Here is a 19604-nt window from a genome sequence, read left to right on the forward strand (position 1 = left end):
GCTAAGGCAGAACATGAAAAGGCAGGAATGTCTAAGAAGGGAAAAGCCAGGAAGAGGTTTTCAGATGCAGAACAGGAAATAGCTAAGGTCAGAAGGTTGAAGTGCACATATAATGGCAACCTGGATAGAATGGTAAGTATCCCCAAGTATCCCCACCCTCCTATGATAACCTAACGCCAGGCATTTTGATATGGACACCTGAGCTAGTGCAGGCATTCATTGAACTAAAGCAACTAAACTAGCACATGTGGCTGACCTTGCTAGACCAGACTACACCATGAAAGGAGACAGGTTATCTCACCAGTGCGGGCAAACCCATAAAACACAAGGAAGAGTTCTTAGCACCAGAGAAAGCGATACAACTACCAAAACCGGTTGCCATCATAAAGTGCAAGGGACATCAGAAAGGGGACTCATTGGTGGAAAGAGGTAATGAGGCAGCAGACAAGGCAGCAAAGGAAGCAGCAGGTTATAAAAGAACAAAGTTGGCAGATGGTATTGAAGGAAGGTGAACCATGGGAACCAATTCTGACAGGAGAAAAGCTCAGGCAAGTGCAGGAACAGGCTAGCCCAGAAGAAAAGACTATTTGGCTGGATAAAGGTGGTAGAAAGAGTGAATTAGTCTGGGAAGGTCCCAATGGACTTTGGTAAAAGCAGGGCTGGGAGAAGCTCACGGGTTGGCACAAGTAGGAAAGGTACAGATGAGGGAAAACTTGAAAGGATGGTGGCATCCATTTCTAACCGCTATGATAGCCACACATGTAAAAGAATGTGAAGTATGTAATGTAAATAATGTGGCAAAAAACTTGCAAACCAGGGGTAGGAAGATTCCCTAAGCCCAATCGCCCAGGGGAACACATTCAGATAGATTATACAGATATGAATCAGACAGTCAGGAAGTACAGGTATCTGTTAATGTTCGTGGACGTATTTTTGGATTGGGTGGAAGCGTTCCCCACTATGAGGAAAGATAGCAAATCAGTCTCTAAAATGTTGATCAATCACTGGATTCCCCAACACGGGTTTCCCAAAAGAATTCACTCAGATAATGGTACTCACTTAATAAGTAACGCCTTGGCATGGGTAGAACAAGTACTAGGCCTATAGCTTCTTAAATGGTAAGATATCTGTAGATTAGTCACTGTGTGAAAATTGGCTTTGAGAAATAGTCGGATTTGGCTTGATAAAATTTGGGGAACACCCCGGGCCCAGGGAATTTGGTAGATAAAGTTAAAGAAAAGTGAATGGTGGCAAAAGCATGCTATAGTAATGTATGAATGAGTCGACTTTAAGGAAAATGCTGAGCTCGTCTGTGTGTCTGTGCGTTGTGTGTGTGTGTGTGTGTGTGTGTGTGTACACGAAGCTGGACTTCGTCTGTGTGTCAGCCCCTCCTTTTCTGAGTAAGACGTGTGTGTGTGCAGATATGGGTCTGTGTGTGTGTCTGAGCGCCACCCCTCCCTCTTCTCTTAAAAGGGGTGAAGCGTTTATGTTCTCTGACCTGCTGTGTGTCTATAGAGTAACTTTATGAGAGTTGAGGATTGATCAGGAATGATATTTGCTTTATTTAGTTAAAATTTAAGGAGCCTTTGTAGGGGACTTTGCTGAAAAATTTAAAAAAATAAATAAATAGATTTATGAGCGTCTTATATGGAGGACAATTAAACTCAAAATCACTAGTTAAAGTAAGTAATGTTTATAAAATTTGAATATTATTAATGTGAGGAGGAAAAGTCATATGGATAAGGAGTCCTATGTTTTGTTTTACCTTTATATGGTTATAAACAACAATGAGTCTTCTTTGGGAGACAAAAGAGGACTTTTGAGTATATAGTGGACATCTAAGAGTTAAGTAAAATCTATGAACCTCTTTTCAGAGACGTCGATAAAATATATATATAAATGAGATGAGCTCCCAAGAAAGGACAGAATAGTTGGGGAAGTAAATAACCAGTGTGCTGACAGATAAGTGTATAAATGTGTGCATTGTTAAAAGAATGGATTGGGATTAACTCTTTGTTGTGTCATATTCACTTTTGTTTGAGTGAGCAGGAGAGAGCCAGATGACTGTGGGCGGAGAACCAGTGCATTACGTAACCTGAGCTCCATTGAAGACATCTGTGGGTGACTAAGACGCTACTGTTTTATCCACAAACTCTTTCACAAACTTAGAAATTAGTATTTAGATGTAAGTGCATTTAATTCTAGCTAGCACTGTTTATAAATCTTCAGTGTGTGTTCATTTATTGATGAATAAAGAAATTTGTAATTAACAGTAAGGGTTAATAAGGGAACTGTTAAAAAGACAAAAAAGGAAACTAAGGTGTCAAATGTAATTACTCCGGTTGATGTTGTGCAGAAGAGTTTATGGTGGGAACACAGCCTGCCATAGGAGGTATCAGGAGACTTTTAGCTAATCTCCTAGGGGTTCCAGCTATGGACGAGATTCTACAGAAAGCTGGACTAAATTGATATGTGGGGACTGCTGAGAATGATCCAGAGCTGTTTTCTGCAGTTTGAGGACGAATGTAGAGAGCATTGAGTGATACATTTCCGACAAATGCGCATCCTGATAATATTCTGATTGAGCCACTCGGACTGAAAGAAAACCCGAGAGCTTATGTTTCAAGAGCCCTTCAAGTGTGGAGAAATGTTACAGGAAATGATCCGGATTTGAATCAAATGGAACAGTCCATTTTGCGAGCCAAAATACAGAAGAGGTTGCCCCTACCAGTGAGGAGCAAACTGGCAGAGGTGGTTGGCCTTGGAAGTATGGCAAAAGGTGTGAATACAGATCATATAGCCAACCAGGTGGGGATGACAAGAAGAAGGAGAAGAAGCAGGCTTTGGTCAAATAGAGTCAGTCTCTGCTAAATCAGCTATCATCACAACAATAGCTGAGTCAGGTTCAGCTCTAACTATCTCAGCTATCATTGATACCTCCAGCTGTTGCATGCTCTGATGAAGCACATGGGTTAGCTTATGTTGCAAAAGGGGAAGTTAGAAGTGAAATCACAAAGGCGTCTGGGTTTTGGGCACCATACTTACTTGAGGAGATTGATTATGTCATAGGCAGGTGCACAATCTGTTGGAGAAATAATGTTCGGAAGGGTATGATAGTTCCTCCTGGTCACATTCCGACTCCAAGGGGTCCTATGCATGAGTTGTTGTGGATTTTTGTTGGCATGATAAAACCAGTTGAAGGGAAAAGATATTTATTAGTGGTAGTAGCTTTATCAGTACCTACATTTTGTGTAAAGAAGTCATAGGTAGATAGGGACTTCCAGATCTCCTCAGATAATGGGAAAGAGTTTGTGGATAAGATAGTAAGAATGATTTTGCAAAATTGGGGATTAGACAACATCTTGGAGCAGTTTACCATCCATAAAGTCAAGGGATTTGTGAAAAAATTAATGCTAGTTTGAAAAATCGCATTGCCAAAATCTGTCAGCAGACAGGTTTAAATTGGGTAGCAGCACTCCCATTAACATTAATGACGAAGACGAGGATGAGGTGGAAGAAGGTGAACTGGTGGAGGAATATTCTTTTTGAATATTTAATCATTTTATATTCATTCTTGGGCGGCACGGTGGCGTGGTGGGTAGCGCTGTCGCCTCACAGCAAGGAGGGCCTGGGTTCGATTCCCCGGCCGGGTGACCGGGGTCTTCTCTGTGTGGAGTTTGCATGTTCTCCCCGTGTCTGCGTGGGTTTCCTCCGGGTTCTCCGGTTTCCTCCTACAGTCCAAAGACATGCAGTCAGGCCAATTGGGTGTGCTAAATTGCCCCTAGGTGTGAGTGTGTGAGTGACTGTGTCTGTGTGTCTGCCCTGTGATGGACTGGCGACCTGTCCAGGGTGTATCCTGCCTTCCGCCCGAAGACTGCTGGGATAGGCTCCAGCTCCCCCCCGCGACCCTGACGGAGAAGCGGCTTAGAAAATGGATGGATGGATATTCATTCTTAGTGGATCTGGCATTATCTTATGGAGTTGTGATTCGCATATGATGTGTCTGTTTTTCCCAAGGACTCGCTGTTGTTTTCTTTCCCTTTTAGAAAGAAAGGGGGTTTAGTGTTTGGAAATCGGGATGCGTTGAAGGGGTGCACACCTTCACGGATGGACGATAAAAATGGACTGAGAGACTCTGAATAAGAAGGTCTACACCCAACATCATCAACACCACTTGCGGAGTCGACCTGTGGAAGAGTTTCAGTCTGATACATTGATGTGTTTATATGTCTTTGCTTGAATACGTTGGGACCTCAGATGTGTTTTCTTTTCTTTTTACGAGTTAGGGAAATGGGTTTTAGGTTTGTTATCGGGTCCGATAGGTCGACTAGCCCGCTAACGAACATTATTTTAATTTGTTTATTTTTGGGGCTCCATATGTATTAGCTTAAGTCACCTTCATACATATTGAATTTTTCTTTTAACGTTGGACTGGAGTTCCATAAAGGAGGTTGCTTGTGGCAGGAGAACCGTGAGAGAATTTTTCCTGTCCAAATTGTTTGATGGATATTTCAGGAAAGTTGGCTGCCTGACAGGTTTTTTTGCTCTCACACTCCAGACAATGTGCAGTTGTTAAGCAAATGTAATGTGTTATATGTGTAATCACACTCATGTTCATGTTTTGTTTTTTGAGGCCCTGTATAGCCACAAAGGGGGGAATAGGAGGTGTATAGACGATCAACTACGAACAAAGACCGTTGTATTAGTAGATAGGGGGGAATACAATTAGACTACACCCTAGGCAGCTCCACAGCATGGATATTTGATTTGTCATTAACTGCGCAGGTCAGAACTCAACATATAGAGGTTACGATGTTATGTCTGAATGTTGACCTTTCGGGTGAAAGGTCAAAAGGGGGAATTGTGGAATTATTAGCCTTAGTATTGTTCATATTACTTTTTAAGATGTATTATGTTTTGCATTGAAAGCTTAATGGTCATATTGTACAATTCTAAGAGCTAAGAGTCAGCACATAAGGCTGTGTGCTGACTAATGTTGGAATACACAAGGACGTCAGATAACAGGAAATACCTCGAAGCTAATAGTAGTAGACACTGGGATTAGCACACCACACATGTGGTTCATCTGGTCAGATAAGCAGAGCCATTGTCTGGAAAACGGGGGGAGTTGGTAAACACAGGGAATACCTTAAGCTGACCTTGCAGACGCACTCACGTCTCGAGCGCATCCTTAAACTTTTATGATGTGGATTAGTGAGATGCCTAACACACACATTTGGAGGCTTGATGGAATCTACTGATATCTGGGGTAAGGAAGGAGCGGTCATGCGACTATAAAAAGGGAGTCAGATGAGAAGGGGTCAGAGCTTACTTGGGAGATACATGATGCATGTTCTCTGTTTGTAACCTCTCCAGAATTCTGTAATAAAACCGTTTGTTTCACTTCAGTCTGATCTACTCGTCTCATTTATTTTGCATCAACGAACACGCAGGACTGGTTTCGTCCACACTTCCTTACAGCAGTCTTCAGCCGACATGGAAATCCAGAGTGTATTGTCCCTGACAACAGGCAACAGTTTATCGCTGCTAAGTCCTTGGCTTTCCTGAAAGCAAGCGAAATCAAGCGTGTGTGCACACTAGCTTACCAGCCACCTACCAATGGAGAAATAGAATGCTTTCATTTTGTCCTTAAATGCTGCAAACAGTCTGCCATTCTGCATTTAAAAACATTTCCATCTCCTCCAGGTCTTCCAACACACCTTAATTCAACTAGGGGAGCCTCTCCATTCCACTACTCCACAGCAGGAAAAAGTGCACTCGAATCAACACCCTGACTTGCACCCTCGTGGATGGCAAGAAATGGCATGCATCTCACCTGGTACTCTCTAACAGTATAATCCTGGGAAAACACATGTGGCTGAGTCACTTGCATAGCTGCCGCAAGGGGCGGAAAACAAACCTCAACTCAACTTAAGTCATTCCTTTATGCAAACTCTGCCCTGTGCAGCTATCAATCTGATTTTTGAGAGAAACACAGCACCATATCTGCTGTCACACATTTTTAAAATTACTTTTACAGCCATAAACAGAAAGAACCATTGAGCTGTTCTTTCTATTGATCTTTTCAAAGCTTTTGACATTCTTGACCATTCATAACTTTTAAAAAGCTTGTAAAACCTTGGTTTCGATGACGAGGCTTCTGAGTCTACTGTGTTATCAATAATCTCTGCATACCTTGTTAGCATTTTTTCACCCTGTGGGCAGCATCTTGTGACTGATGAAGATCTAGAGGATGACCAACACAAACTGTGCAGCAACAAATGAGCTATCATCTCTGACTTTACATCTACAAGGTATACTGGAGTGGACAAAGTGCTTTAAAACACCAGCAGCACTACCAGTGTTGGGGTAGTAAAGTAATCTATACGTTACTAATAACTTCTCAAACTATAAACTTTCTGGAAAACAAAAGAAAAATATTCACTATTTTTATGTTTATTTGAGCCAAATTATCTTGCTATATTTGCGTTATAATAATTTAACTTGTTTCAAGCTTTATTTCCTAGAACAAACTAAATGACCTGCTTATATAGTGAGATCTAGTCTATGAATGCATTGAGTAATATGCTATTTGTACAAAAATCTCAATAAGAGAAATATTAGACATTATCAAGTACATGAGTTCGCTCACCAAGACATAATGTTTTTGCCTTGTTACTCGGTAACCCAGAGCCTTATGCCAAGAGCCTCAGAATCACAAAATCTGCTTTTTTGCAGCTGCAGTGAATAATTGGGTGGCACTGCTGAGAACTGTAGATGGCCAATCTATCTCAGAATTGAGGTGTGATTCGCATGTGGACACACTTTATCATCAACCTGCCACTGAGATGCAGAGAAACATTTGTAGAGCATTGCCTGGCCCAATGAATCATCCAGAGTGGAAATGACAGAACATATTCCATTTAAGACCTAGCACACCATCAACGCATGCGGCATCTTTAAAGCAGGATCATTGACACACAGGGAAAGCTCCATCATCCACATCTAAAAAACAACAGCGAATTAAGCCTTTCTGCCCTTTGCTTGCTTGGCGACTCTTATAGAATTTCCTGTATAAAACAGAAGAACAGGTGTTGGAGATGTGGATGGGGCCAACAGCCAGACAGCTGCACTTTGTTGAAGCCTTGCTCTACATGTGGTGAACAACACCTGCATTTACTGCACGATGTGGCCCTAAATGAAAGAGCGCATACTCACTGTAAGCACATCCTCAAGTACTGATCTAGGTACACAGTCAAGCTGTGTCATGCTAAATTGGACCATGTCCGACTGTGTAATGGTAATCAAATTCTGAACACATGATGTGTTAGATGATAGCTCTGAAAGGACAGCGATCCTTCCTGCAGCTGCTAATCACTTTGACCCTAAAGGTGTGGAAGAGCTTCTGTCCTTGAGACATCATTCCTTACACGACACAAGCTAAAGTTCTAGTGCAAGCACTATGGAAGAATGAGTATGAATGGGATGATCTCTGATGACTCTCTCCCTGTATGGCAAGCATAGGAAAGAGAACTCGAGAGCTACCCCATCTACAAACCTTGTCATGTACAGATACTACACTCCAGGTCATGTCATTTTTCCTACTTAATCAATTGATCTGTGATGAATCAGAGAGGGCCTATTCTAATTCAAATTGCACACAGCAACAAGCAAGTTAAGATGACATTCGTGATAGATAGATCTTAAGTGGCACCCAAAAATAGTTGTCTGTGCCCTGTCTGGAGCCTTGACTGGAGCTAAACTAGCAAATGTGCTGCACACAGACCTCAAACTACCAATCAGACAAATTTCTTTGTGGACTGCCTCTATCACAGTGCTTAGCTGGATCAGGTCAGTACAAGGCATTTGTGCATGCATGGGATCTAGAGATCCAGGAACTTATTGAAGCTGTTAACTGGAGATATGTCCCATAACATTGATGATGACATCATTAGAAGGAAAATGCTGTTTGTGTTGTATCAACCTAATCACTGGAGCAAAAGCCTGCAAGCTCAATGCTAAAAGAAGATGCAGATGTGCTTTGCAAGCCTTTTTTGGTCTTTCAGTAGTTGCTAATGTTTGTATTCCTGACTCACCTAAGTACACTTCATGGGTTAACTTCCTCTGTTGTACTAACCAGGCCCTGAATATAGGGTGCCTGCTGTCTGTCTGCCTGGAGATTGAAGTTTCAAGATAGCACAAAAGAAAAATGTCCCTAATGTAGTAAGTGTGCTATGAGTAATTAAATGTTTTTGTCCAAGCAGTTGACTGAATCTCTCTCCCAATAGTGTCACACTACTAGTTGGGGGATGACTTAGAAAAACAGAGGAACTGGAAGATTGTGCCATTCATCCTATTGTGCTAGTCCCTGAACACCTGTCACAAAACTTCTAATAAAAGACTTTGATGGTCACTTGCTATATCCAGGCCCTGAGTGTTTTATTTGCAGAGATCAGGAGATCAGGCAGTCAAAAACATCAGCTTCAGTGCTTGGAATGACTGAAATAATCTGTGATCCCCATTATGGCTCACCTGTCCTACAGAGACTAAACTGTCATTATGGATGTGACTGTTTTCAACCATTTGGGCATAGTCTTCAAGTGCCTTACTACCAGGTATGTCTATTTTAAACTTTTGTGCAGCACGAACACAGAAGAACTTTCATCAGAAGAAGAGGGAAACCATATGAGATCATTTGTGATTGTGGTACCAATTTCAGCAACACCAATTTCAACAAAAAAATAACTCCTACAGGCCTTTAAGATCATAAAACCATTGCTGAAAGAACAAGTAGCACATTACAGTATCACCTTTAGATGTAATACACCACATGCATCATGTTATGGAGAAGCTTGGGATGGAGAAATAAGATCTTAAGGCTACCACTCAGGTGGTGCTGAAAGAGCACACAGTCTCTGAAGAGGCTCTGAAGATGCCTTTCTGCCACACACCGTGTGCATCGTCAGCAACCTTCGAGCCGTTGATGATGGACACACAGCTCACTGACCAGTTCATTCAGAGATACCTACTTGCCTGCCAGCCACATCAAAAATAATGTACTTCCACCGCTGACCTGGCTGTGAACCGTGTGGTCATGGTAGTTGTAGCTAAATCCAGTAGCTAAGCTGATTGAGCTTTCTCAAATGTCCTATGATCAAAATACAAAAGCAGCTCTCAAAAACATGAACATAATAACAGATTTACCCAATGAATCAGGGGACGACTCTGCAAAACTCCTTGCTTCATGCTGTGCTTCATTCACATATAGTTCTTTTTAAATGAACTGAACTGAGTTATGCTAAAGTGAACCCAGAAAGGAACCAAGGAACAATGCAAGTCAACTATAAAAAGGACTTTTCTTTCTGGTCCTTTGAGATCTCAGACCACTTCTAACAGGTAATCAACCTCGAGGTCTTCACCATAAATCAAAGCAAAAGCAGACTGGGGCTGTTTTGTTTTCACAATGCACAAATCAATTGATAAACAAAAGCTACAAGCCTTGGGAGATGGTCTCAGTTCGGTTTGTTTTTGGGGCAGTTTAGAAGGGTCTGATTATGTTTGCTGTGTTCACATAGGCACAAAAAAAACATTAGTCACTTCAAACACTGAAATGGACCAAGTGTGAAAACGCCCTGATATACACACTCAGTCGTAGTTGCTAGGAAACAGACAGACGCAGCCAGAGCTGGAAGCCAAATAAAACTAAAAGTTTCAGTCTCCATTTAAAACAAGTAATAGAACTTTCTTTATTCCTATCACCAGTTGTGGGTGTATAACACTAAGTAATTCTTAGGTTCAGTTTTTTTTATTGTTACATTAGTAACAAAATTCACAGTTCATCTTGTTATTATCTGCTCTCGGCTTATCCTTTCAGCGCCATCAGTAGAAAGAAACATGTATGTGGTATTCTCTCTGATGCAGTTGACCATTACCTAGTTTTTAAAAGTCTACATAATGTTTGTTTTAACCTCAGAGCTACCAACTGGGTTAGAAATGATCTCTTTGATGGACACCAACATGTGACCCTGGGACAAAGTAAATCAGAGCTACTACTGGCAACTGAGGGGTTCAAACAAGGTTTGTTCCTCACACCAATACTTTTCAGTCCTGTTGACTGTAGTATTATTTATTTGTATATAATTAACTGATTCAGAGATTGATGTAAGTGGTAAGTTGGAAATGTGAAACGGGCCCATTGTTTGTGGATAGAAACCTTACATCTGATTGCCAAACATCTGAGTATTTTGTAGTATCTTATGCCAAATTTTGCAGGCTTGGGTGGTTTAGGTCCTTTAGTGTTGCTTTGGCCTTATCGAAGCAACACTAGCCCTCCTATCCTGTTGCCCCCACTATATCGGACTGTGATGCTGCTCTGTGCACAGCACTGTGGTAGAACTTAGTAAATGTCATTGTGGTTATGCCCCAGTCAGAAGCAAATGTGCTGATTTGTCTTTTTTTAATTAATAATGGTGTCTGTCAGTCTCAGTCTCTGAGAGGGAAGAAGAGAACTGAGATCTGAGAAGCACATTGCTGAAAACCAATTAGAAGTTAAACCACTAGGAAGCGTATTTTTACTTGTAAAAACAATATATAATTCAAATAAATACAAATAAGCATAAACACAGTCACTGCATGAACTTGTTAAATTCTATCACTAGCATGTCTGATTTAACTTAATGAAGCTAAACCAGGATGTGCATGATAGCTACAAAAAATATTGTATTAATGTTATTGGTATTATTATATTAATGTTATTTGTCTCCTAACTTTTTTGACGCATTGGCTGGAATATTTTTTTATTTATGTGCGCTCCTTTGAATAAAGGATTTGAATAAGAGCAGAGGCTATTTAAAAATGGCCAGTTACAGGCATCTAAACACGCAGGCCCTTCCTCTCGGAGCAGGTAATGTGAACAGGCCCCGCGTATTTGGCTGAAATGCCAGCTACCCTTGAATGATACACCTTCAGAAGAGGATGATTTGAGAGCTGCGCTCCTAATTCCGCGGAGGGCTTTGCGTCTTGTAGTATCCGCGCTCATCCTGTCTGCAGACGTGTTCTGCTCATTCTGTCTGGATATTTGCAATAATTTGGTAAAAGATGAGTAAAATATAATTAACCGTGGGAGAACATTCCAGCTCATCAGTTGTTTAGGCTAACGGGAAAAGAGAGATATATCTGTCTATAATGCTGCGCTTTTATAAAGTGCACAATCAGACAAAACGCACAAACTGAGTCATCATTATCTCGTTCAGACATGGTCTGATGCTGAAACGCCCACCGTCCATGTCATCAAAGGCCGTGTCATTCTGCCCGCAGAGCAGCTAATGAATCGTTTAAAACAAGCACGCGCTACGGCGTCCGGACGAAGTGCACGCTGTGGGAGGGAAGGTGAAGATTAAAGAGCATCACTTACCCGGTATGTGTATTTGTGTTTATTCTATATCGCATTCGTTTACTGCAAGGACCACCTCTCTCTCCCCACCCAGCGTTTTGAGGCTAGACTCACGATGGCGCTGCAGAGTTAATTACGACAGAGGAATAGATCTGCGCTTGCGCTCTCTCTCTCTCTCTCTCTCTCTCTCTCTCTCTCTCTCTCTCTCTCTCTCTCGGGTTCTGATTTCAACATGGCCATCATAATAATCCTACAGAAAAAAGACCATTAGAACCTTTAGGATTAAAACCTCATGGTTTTGCTTTCTAATCTGGGTTCAGTCCCATAACATCTGTTACATCACTAGAATCTTTTACACTGTGATGTCAACCCATCAGGAAAACAAAAAAACAGTGGCTACTGGACACCATAAGGAACCAACAGAACCTTCTCATTATTTAAAGATTTTTTTCAGCAGGGTGTTCATTGGTCTTTACCCCTTCCACTCATTCCCGTTTGCCAGATGTTCGTACTGTCTCTTCTTTGTATTTCTATACCACATTTAATTTTGCTGAAACATCACTCCTGTGCTGGAGCGATGTTTCACTTCACATTGCTGTAAGTCGTCATTTACTTTAAAAACACGAATGTCACATTGTTGCAAGCTGTCTCCACAGCCCCCCAGAGCATAACCAACACCTACGGTGAGGGGCTCGGGCAGCTGTATTGACTGTATTCACACGGGCTTTTAGAAATATAAATTCACTCTCTTTGTGCAAGAATCATCGCCAAACCTTGTTTGCCTACTGAGAATACAAAAACAAAACAGGCATCAGCATCTCCATAGAGCACACAGAAAATAAAAAAGCGTGATAGGTAACACACTAGATCGCTCTCTAATTCACCAGAGCTGCACAGGTTGCTACTGGAATTCTCTTCCACTCCTCCATGATGAGAGCAGGTGGATGTTAGACACATGGCGCCCTTCCTCCTTCCACTTGAGGTGCTCAATTGCGCTCTTCCTCTTCCGCACCCCACAGGTGCTCAATTGGCTTTAGGCCTGGAGACATACTTGGCCGGTCCATCTCCTCTACCTTCAGCAAGGCAGTTGTCATCTTGGAGGTGTGTTTGGGGTCATTATTGAGTTGGAAATCTGCCATGTGGTGCAGTTTCCGAAGGGAGGGAATCATGCACTCATGCCGCCCCAGACCATGATGCTACCAACTCCATGCTTTACTGTAGGCAAGAGACACTTGTCTTGGTACTCCTTACCAGGGTGCCACCACCATGCTGGACACCATCTGAGCCAAACAAGTTTACTTTGGTCTCATCAGACCACAAGACATGGTTCCAGTAATTCATATTCTTGGCCCCTTCCTGTTCCAACATGACTGCGCACCAAGGTCCATAAAGACATGAATGAGTGAAGAATTTGACTGGCCTGCATGGAGTCCTGACCTCAACCCACTAGCACACCTTTGGATGAATTAGAGCGGAGATTGTGAGCCAGGCATTGTTCTGGAACAATGGTCAAAAATTCCCATAAACACTCTCCTCAACCTTGTGGAAAGCCTTCCCAGAAGAGTTGAAGCTGTTATAGCTGCAAAGGGTATATATATATATATATATATATATATATATATATATATATATATATATATATATATATATAAACATATATATAACCATTATCTAATATATATATATATATATATATATATATATATATATATATATATATATATATATATAGATAGATAGATAGATAGATAGATATAGATATGTATACAAACACACTGGTGCTGCATAACATTATGTCCTTTTTTCTACACACATTGTCCATTGTATCAGCTCCACTTACTGTATAGGTGCATTTTGTAGTTCTACAATTACAGACTGTAGGTCATCTGTTTATGTGAATACTTTGTTAGCCCCCTTTTACCCTGTTCTTCAGTGGTCAGGACCCCCCATGGACCTTCACAGAGCATGTACTATTTGGGTGGTGGAGCATTCCCAGAACTGCAGTATCACTGATGTGGTGGTGGTGTGTGTATCACTGGTGTGGTGGATCAGACACAGCAGTGCTGCTGGAGTTTTTAAACACCTCAGTGTCACTGCTAGACGGTGAATAGTCCACCAACCAAAAATATCCAGCCAACAGCATTCTGTGTCCACTGATGAAGGACTAAAGGATGACTAACACAAACTGTACAGAAGCAGAAAAGCTGTCATCTCTGACTTTGAACAAGTCACCACCATGTCAGTGTTACTGCAGTGCTGAGAATGATCGACCACCCAAACAGTACCTGCTCTGTGAGGTTATACCTTCTCTGTGTGTATTGAATTCATGTTTATTCACTACTAAATATTCCACAGTCAACTGTCAGTGGTATTATAACAAAGTGGAAGCGATTGGGAATGACAGCAGCTCAGCCACAAAGTGGTCGGCCATGTTAAATGACAGAGCGGGGTCAGCGGATGCTGAGGTGCACAGTGCGCTGAGGTCACCAACTTTCTGCAGAGACAATCGCTACAGACCTCCAAACTTCATGTGGCCTTCAGATTAGCCAAAGAACAGCGTAGAGAGCTTCATGGAATGTGTTTCCACGGCCGAGCAGCTGCATCCAAGCCTTACATCACCAAGCACAATGCAAAGTGTTGTATGCAGTGGCGTGAAGTGCCACCACTGGACTCTAGTGGAGATGTGCTCTCTGGAGTGACGAATCACGCTTCTCTGTCTGGAAATCCGACGGACGAGTCTGGGTTTGGCGGTTGCCAGGAGAACGATACTTGTCTGACTGCATTGTGCCAAAAGTAAAGTTTGGTGGAGGAGGGATGATTTTAGCGTCGGGTTGTTATTCAAGAGTTGGGTCTGGCCCCTTAGTTCCAGTGAAAGGAACTCTTAATACTTCAGTAGATCAAGAGATTTTGGACAATTTCATACTTTGTGGAAACAATTTGGAGATGGCCCCCTCCTGTTCCAACATGATTGTGCACCAGTGCACAAAGCAAGGTCTATAAAGACATGGGTGAGCAAATTTGGTGTGGAAGAACCTGACTGGCCTTGAGTCCTGACCTTAACCTGATAGAACACCTCTGGGATGAATTAGATTGGAGACTGTGAGCCAGGCCTTCTCGTCCAACATCAGTGTCTGACCTCACAAACGCGCTTCTGGAAGAACGGTCAGAAATTCCCATAAACACAAAGGGTGCAAAGGGTGGGCCGACATCATATTAAATTAAATATATATATAAATTCGCTCATCTGCCTTCAATAAATATTTCTGGTTCCAGTATACACCGATTTCTCTAAAGAAAATGGGAAAATAGACTACAGAGGTTGTGGAACCTACATGCAAACATAAACGCCAGTCCCATTTCACCCCTTCACCCTACCACATTTTAAAAAGCTTAGTATAGTTCAGTAAATGTTAGCTAGCAACACAGGCTGTCAACCACAATATTAGAGAAGCAGCAGCAGCGCCTCCCTCAGATTGTGCCTTACTACTACAATATATTGTGTAAGAGAATAAACTGTACATGATTTGGATTTATAATAATAACAATATTTTATTTGATAAGCGCCTTTCAAGACACCCAAGGACACTGTACAATGAAAATCACAGAAAAACATGAATTATAAAAATAAATTTAATCACTACCTATAAAAATACTGTGATTTTTATTACAGTAATAATCACAGTACTGTATTTGGCATCACAGCAATAGAGTGCTGTATTTTTTATCACAGCAAATATTAGACCACTGTAACAGACATTACAGCATTAATTTTAATACTCTAAATTTACTGTAAAATAATTACATATTGTAAAATGAAGACACTATTTTATACTGTCAGAAAAAATCTCATATACATTTATTGTATCACTTCATTAAACTTTATATTACATATTACTTATTATAACATATTTAATTAAAAAATACATGCCCTACAGATTTTATTTTATATTTTTTATTTTGCAAAAAACAACCCTACTTTCCAGATCATATTAATCATTTCTCTTTAATCAAGTTACTCTAACAATGCAAAGTGCATGGCCTGGAATCATTTTGTTGTTCTTTTATGAATACTTAGAGAGTTTCAAAATTGTGAAAAAACATGCAAAACATCACATGTATTAAATGTATAAAAAACAGAAATTAAATATGAACCAAAATCTGTAGAATTTTAAACATTAAAATGTCAAAGACTGATTTTACTGTTTCTGAACTAGATTCTGCTTCCTGTACTGCAATCGTTTTCATGAAATGGATGCATCTTTCCAGGCTGGAACCCTATTACTGGGCTGGAATCTTCTTCCTGCAGTGGAAAGATAAAAAGGAATTAATTATCGGTGTCAAACTTTTTTTGGCAAGACTAATTGCTCTATGACAACTTTAGCTGACTCCCTACTTTCTATTAAAAATACCCCAATATGTTTCTGCTACTGACAATACTACACGAAAGTGCAGTAACACAGTACGTAACACACACACACACACACACACACACACACACACACACACACACTCAGACTTTGACGCTAAAGTAATGTCTAGTTAAAAAATTATATTCAGGTAAAAAACTTATTCAAGGAAAAAAATTAATTAACAGTCTCAACTGGAATTAGTTGTTCTGCCAGTCCCTGATGAACAATTCCACATGTGGTTTGATGAAGTCATTCTTTCACTGGACCATCTTGCCAGTCTTTCTGCTCACCTGGACTTTGGAAGTGCACTCTGCTCTGCAGTTCTTCTGACAAAAAAATTATAAATACAAAAAACATCTTACACCTAACCCCACCCAAAGACAAAAACTTAGAGTTAGAAGGATGGTTACCTATATAGGTATATATATACCATACAAATATCTGGGTGTGTACTTGGACAACAAGCTGGACTGGAGCTGTAACACTCTCACAGTGTCCAAGAAAGGCCAAAGCCTTCTCTACTTCCTGAGGAGGCTGAGGTCTTTTTGTGTGTGCTACTAAGCTACTTTGGACATTCTACCAGTGTGCTGTAGTGAGTGCTCTATTCTATGCTGTTGTGTTCTGGGGCAGCAGCATTAACAACAATGCTCTGAACAAAATGAACAAACTTATTAGGAAGTCCGGCTCTGTTGCAGGAGTCAAGCTGGACTCTTTGTAGCAGAATAGAGGACGCTCAACAAGTTGCTAGCCATCTTGGACACCTCACATTCTCTGCATGCTGCACTGGATGAACGGAGAAGCACCTACTGTTACAGCTGCTCTGTGCTAAAGAGCGACCATGTGAGATCTTTCTTACCTACTGCTACAAGGATCTACAACAATTCTCCTTACTGCAGAGAAGGTACTGATCCTCTGCTGTCTGAACTGAGCTGAACTTCATCACTATATCTCCTTTTTGACTAATACACACTGTGCAATATATCACAACTATTACTGTAATGACACTTTACACTACAATATTGATGCAACTCAAAGTTAGTCATGTCTATAATGTGCTGTTAGACGACCTCATACCAGTCAGTGCCTGCTGTCTGTAAATACAGCGAATCTGTCTGATATGCCATGTGAATATGTAAACAGATACACTTTTATACTTTATTTTATTTCTCTTGTACTTTAACTTATGTCTAGATTTATTTGTAGTTTGTATTTTTCTGCATAGTTTATGTAAGTTTATGTGTAATTATATGTGTTGCTACTGAAACACTGCAATTTCCCTCCAGGCTCAGTAAAGTAAGTTAGTTCTTTCTTTCTTTCTTTCTTTCCTTCTTTCTTTCTTTCTTTCTTTCTTTCTTTCTTTCTTTCTTTCTTTCTTTCTTTCTTTCTTTCTTTCCTTTCTTTCTTTTCTTCCTTCCTTTCTTTCTTTCCTTCCTTCCTTTCTTCCTTCCTTTCTTCCTTCCTTTCTTTCTTTCCTTCCTTTCTTTCTTTCCTTCCTTTCTTTCTTTCTTTCCTTCCTTCCTTCCTTCCTTCCTTTCTTTCTTCCCAAATATATAACGTTCACATCCACAGCATTTGTTATGGTATATCTACTCCACAGCAACTTTCAGCGCGGTTGTAATGAATATGAAAAGACTGTATGTCATAATATTTTAAAAGGACTAAAAAGATGTCAGTGAGCACATTGATCGCTGTGTGAGGAACAGCCGACAATGGGAATGTTCAGTAACTTATGTTACTGAGTAACACAAGTAATGTTCCTGTTTTCGATTAAAAAACAAAAACTAGTACTCAAGTAGTCACTTTGCTCATTTTGAGTAGTCAAGTAAGTGGTTACTGAATGAGTGCTCGAGTACAACAAGTAAGAGCTTACCTCTGGATAAATTCATAGTACAACTGGACACATAATATGGCTGAATGGACAGCCAGGGCAGAAGTGAAATCTGAATGGTCACTCAGTTGTAGGACAACACCGCTTAGCATTCAACCTGATAGGGTTCAACATTTCATAAAAAAGCAGAATCACATAAACACCTAAACATGTGGCCTGCAATACTGACAGACCTAAAGGATTACTAACATTAGGTCACCCCTCAAACCTTGCTATGTACATCATTAATCAATGACCAGCAGCTGGTGCAATAATTGGTTTTTACAACAGCAAAACACTTTCAAAAGGTCTGTTTTAAAAGCTCACACTCGTCCTGCAGCATAAGTCTCCAGAATCACTTTCAGGATGTACCAAACACATAGATTTTCACTCCAGTCATTTCACAGGAGTTCTGCTCTGAGCTTGCAATATTCACTTGGATTTTTACTAAAACCTCGCAGCACAGGCCACTTCCGTAAAATCCTCTCATGTGCAGCCTGAGACTTTCTTTAATGACTGTTCTCTTCCTGACCTCAAAGCTACACACACAGGTAGCTTTACATGACAAAACTCATGCAGAAACTAGCAGAAGTTTGCTGTAGGTTCTGGTTTTAATGTATTATTTTAAGATGTATTTTAACAGTCATGTATGGGGTACAGCTCCAATCGTATATAAGTCATACATCAGTGAGATCTATGTTACTAAATGCCATGTTTTAATCATTTTATTTAACCAAAGAGATGTCTTTTAAGCTTTTTGTTTCATTTTATTTGCAATGAGGAACTATAAAAAATGGCCATTGCACAATTGCCTAAAATTCGGAACCAATCCTGTGACTCTGGATCTGTGTATATGAAATTTGCCCAGTAAGGTTAATAGTTTCATAACCTTGTTTATTCTACCTGAATTAGTATCGTAGTTTAGGAACAAGACCATCATCCTGTTTATTGAAATACATTTGTGTTGGGACTTGAGTGTCTGTAGGTTGTGATGTTTGGCATTTTCAGTCCAAAATGGCAGCAGCTCTACTGCAGCACCATCTAGCTGCACCATCTAGTTTTGTCTCTTGGGCTTTAATACTCTTTGGTTTAACTATCCACACAAAGTGAAATTGATACCATGAATTTCCTTGTCATAATAAGGTCTCCATTTCAGTACAAAGGGAAGTGAGTACTGAAATGGAGACAAATCAAAACTGAAATACTTTTTATATATAAACATGATGAACCAAAATCTCTGAGAAATTTGTGAATGTGCAGGTATAAATACAGGAAAATCTAATAATCCAGAATAATCCAAAGGTCATTTTTAGATGCAGTATCAAAGACATTGAAGCTTATGCTTGGTGTGTGAAGATGCAGAGCAGAACGTGACGGAGACGTCACGAGTGATTCTAGTATGGTGATGTAGAACTGCACCAGCAGAGCTTGAGGCAGTGCAACTGGGCCTTCCTTATCATGCATACTGCCTGTCCATATGTACCATTATGTTTTTTGGATAGTGTGCATCTCCTGTCTCTAAATAATATGTACATTTTCTGTACGTTATTGTCTTTATATTACCTGCAAATTTATTTTAATCTGCGTATTCTGTGTTCCCATAAATTATATGTACATAGCTGGTACACTGTATGTCTGCGTATACATTTTCCTGTTACCCAAGAAGTTGTAGATTCAGGAAGGGGTAGTTAAGATGTCTTACTTTACTCAGGAAAAGGTTAGGATAGTGTTGAAACAAGGGCTAAGGTGTTAGATGCGTTAGGGCAGCCCGGGTGTTGCAGGCAGAACCAAAAAACTGGAATAATCTCTTAGCTCTGTATGCAAAATGTGGGGCATGAGCCATAGTTTTAAGATAAAATCAGTAAGTATTATGGCACAATGGAAGGATGAAAGAAGGAAAGTACAACATGATTGTAAAGATGAGGTTGTCAGTATG

General features: G+C 40.5%; 1 protein-coding gene and 2 long non-coding RNA genes across 11 annotated transcripts in view; 1 reads left to right on the top strand and 2 right to left on the bottom strand.

Moving 5' to 3' along the window:
- cep170ab (centrosomal protein 170Ab) overlaps nt 1–11527 on the bottom strand; it is a 79415-nt gene extending 67888 nt beyond the window's left edge. For all 9 annotated transcript variants that reach the window (XR_005129993.1, XR_005129992.1, XM_017712885.2 and 6 more), the window contains exon 1: nt 11414–11527. The gene's annotated coding sequence lies outside the window, so the exon portion shown is untranslated. The remainder of the gene's footprint in view (nt 1–11413) is intronic.
- On the top strand, nt 1689–4913 carry LOC119262935. The gene is made up of 2 exons (XR_005129994.1): nt 1689–3520; nt 4047–4913. It is a non-coding gene; the product is annotated as an uncharacterized LOC119262935 (long non-coding RNA).
- A 4084-nt stretch (nt 11528–15611) lies between the features above and the next one.
- LOC108436406 lies at nt 15612–17824 on the bottom strand. The gene is made up of 3 exons (XR_001858524.1): nt 17672–17824; nt 15994–16127; nt 15612–15692 (listed from the first exon to the last, which is right to left on the bottom strand). It is a non-coding gene; the product is annotated as an uncharacterized LOC108436406 (long non-coding RNA).
- Nucleotides 17825–19604: the final 1780 nt, after the last annotated feature.

Source organism: Pygocentrus nattereri, chromosome 30, assembly GCF_015220715.1.
Source record: "Pygocentrus nattereri isolate fPygNat1 chromosome 30, fPygNat1.pri, whole genome shotgun sequence".
NCBI lineage: Eukaryota > Metazoa > Chordata > Actinopteri > Characiformes > Serrasalmidae > Pygocentrus > Pygocentrus nattereri.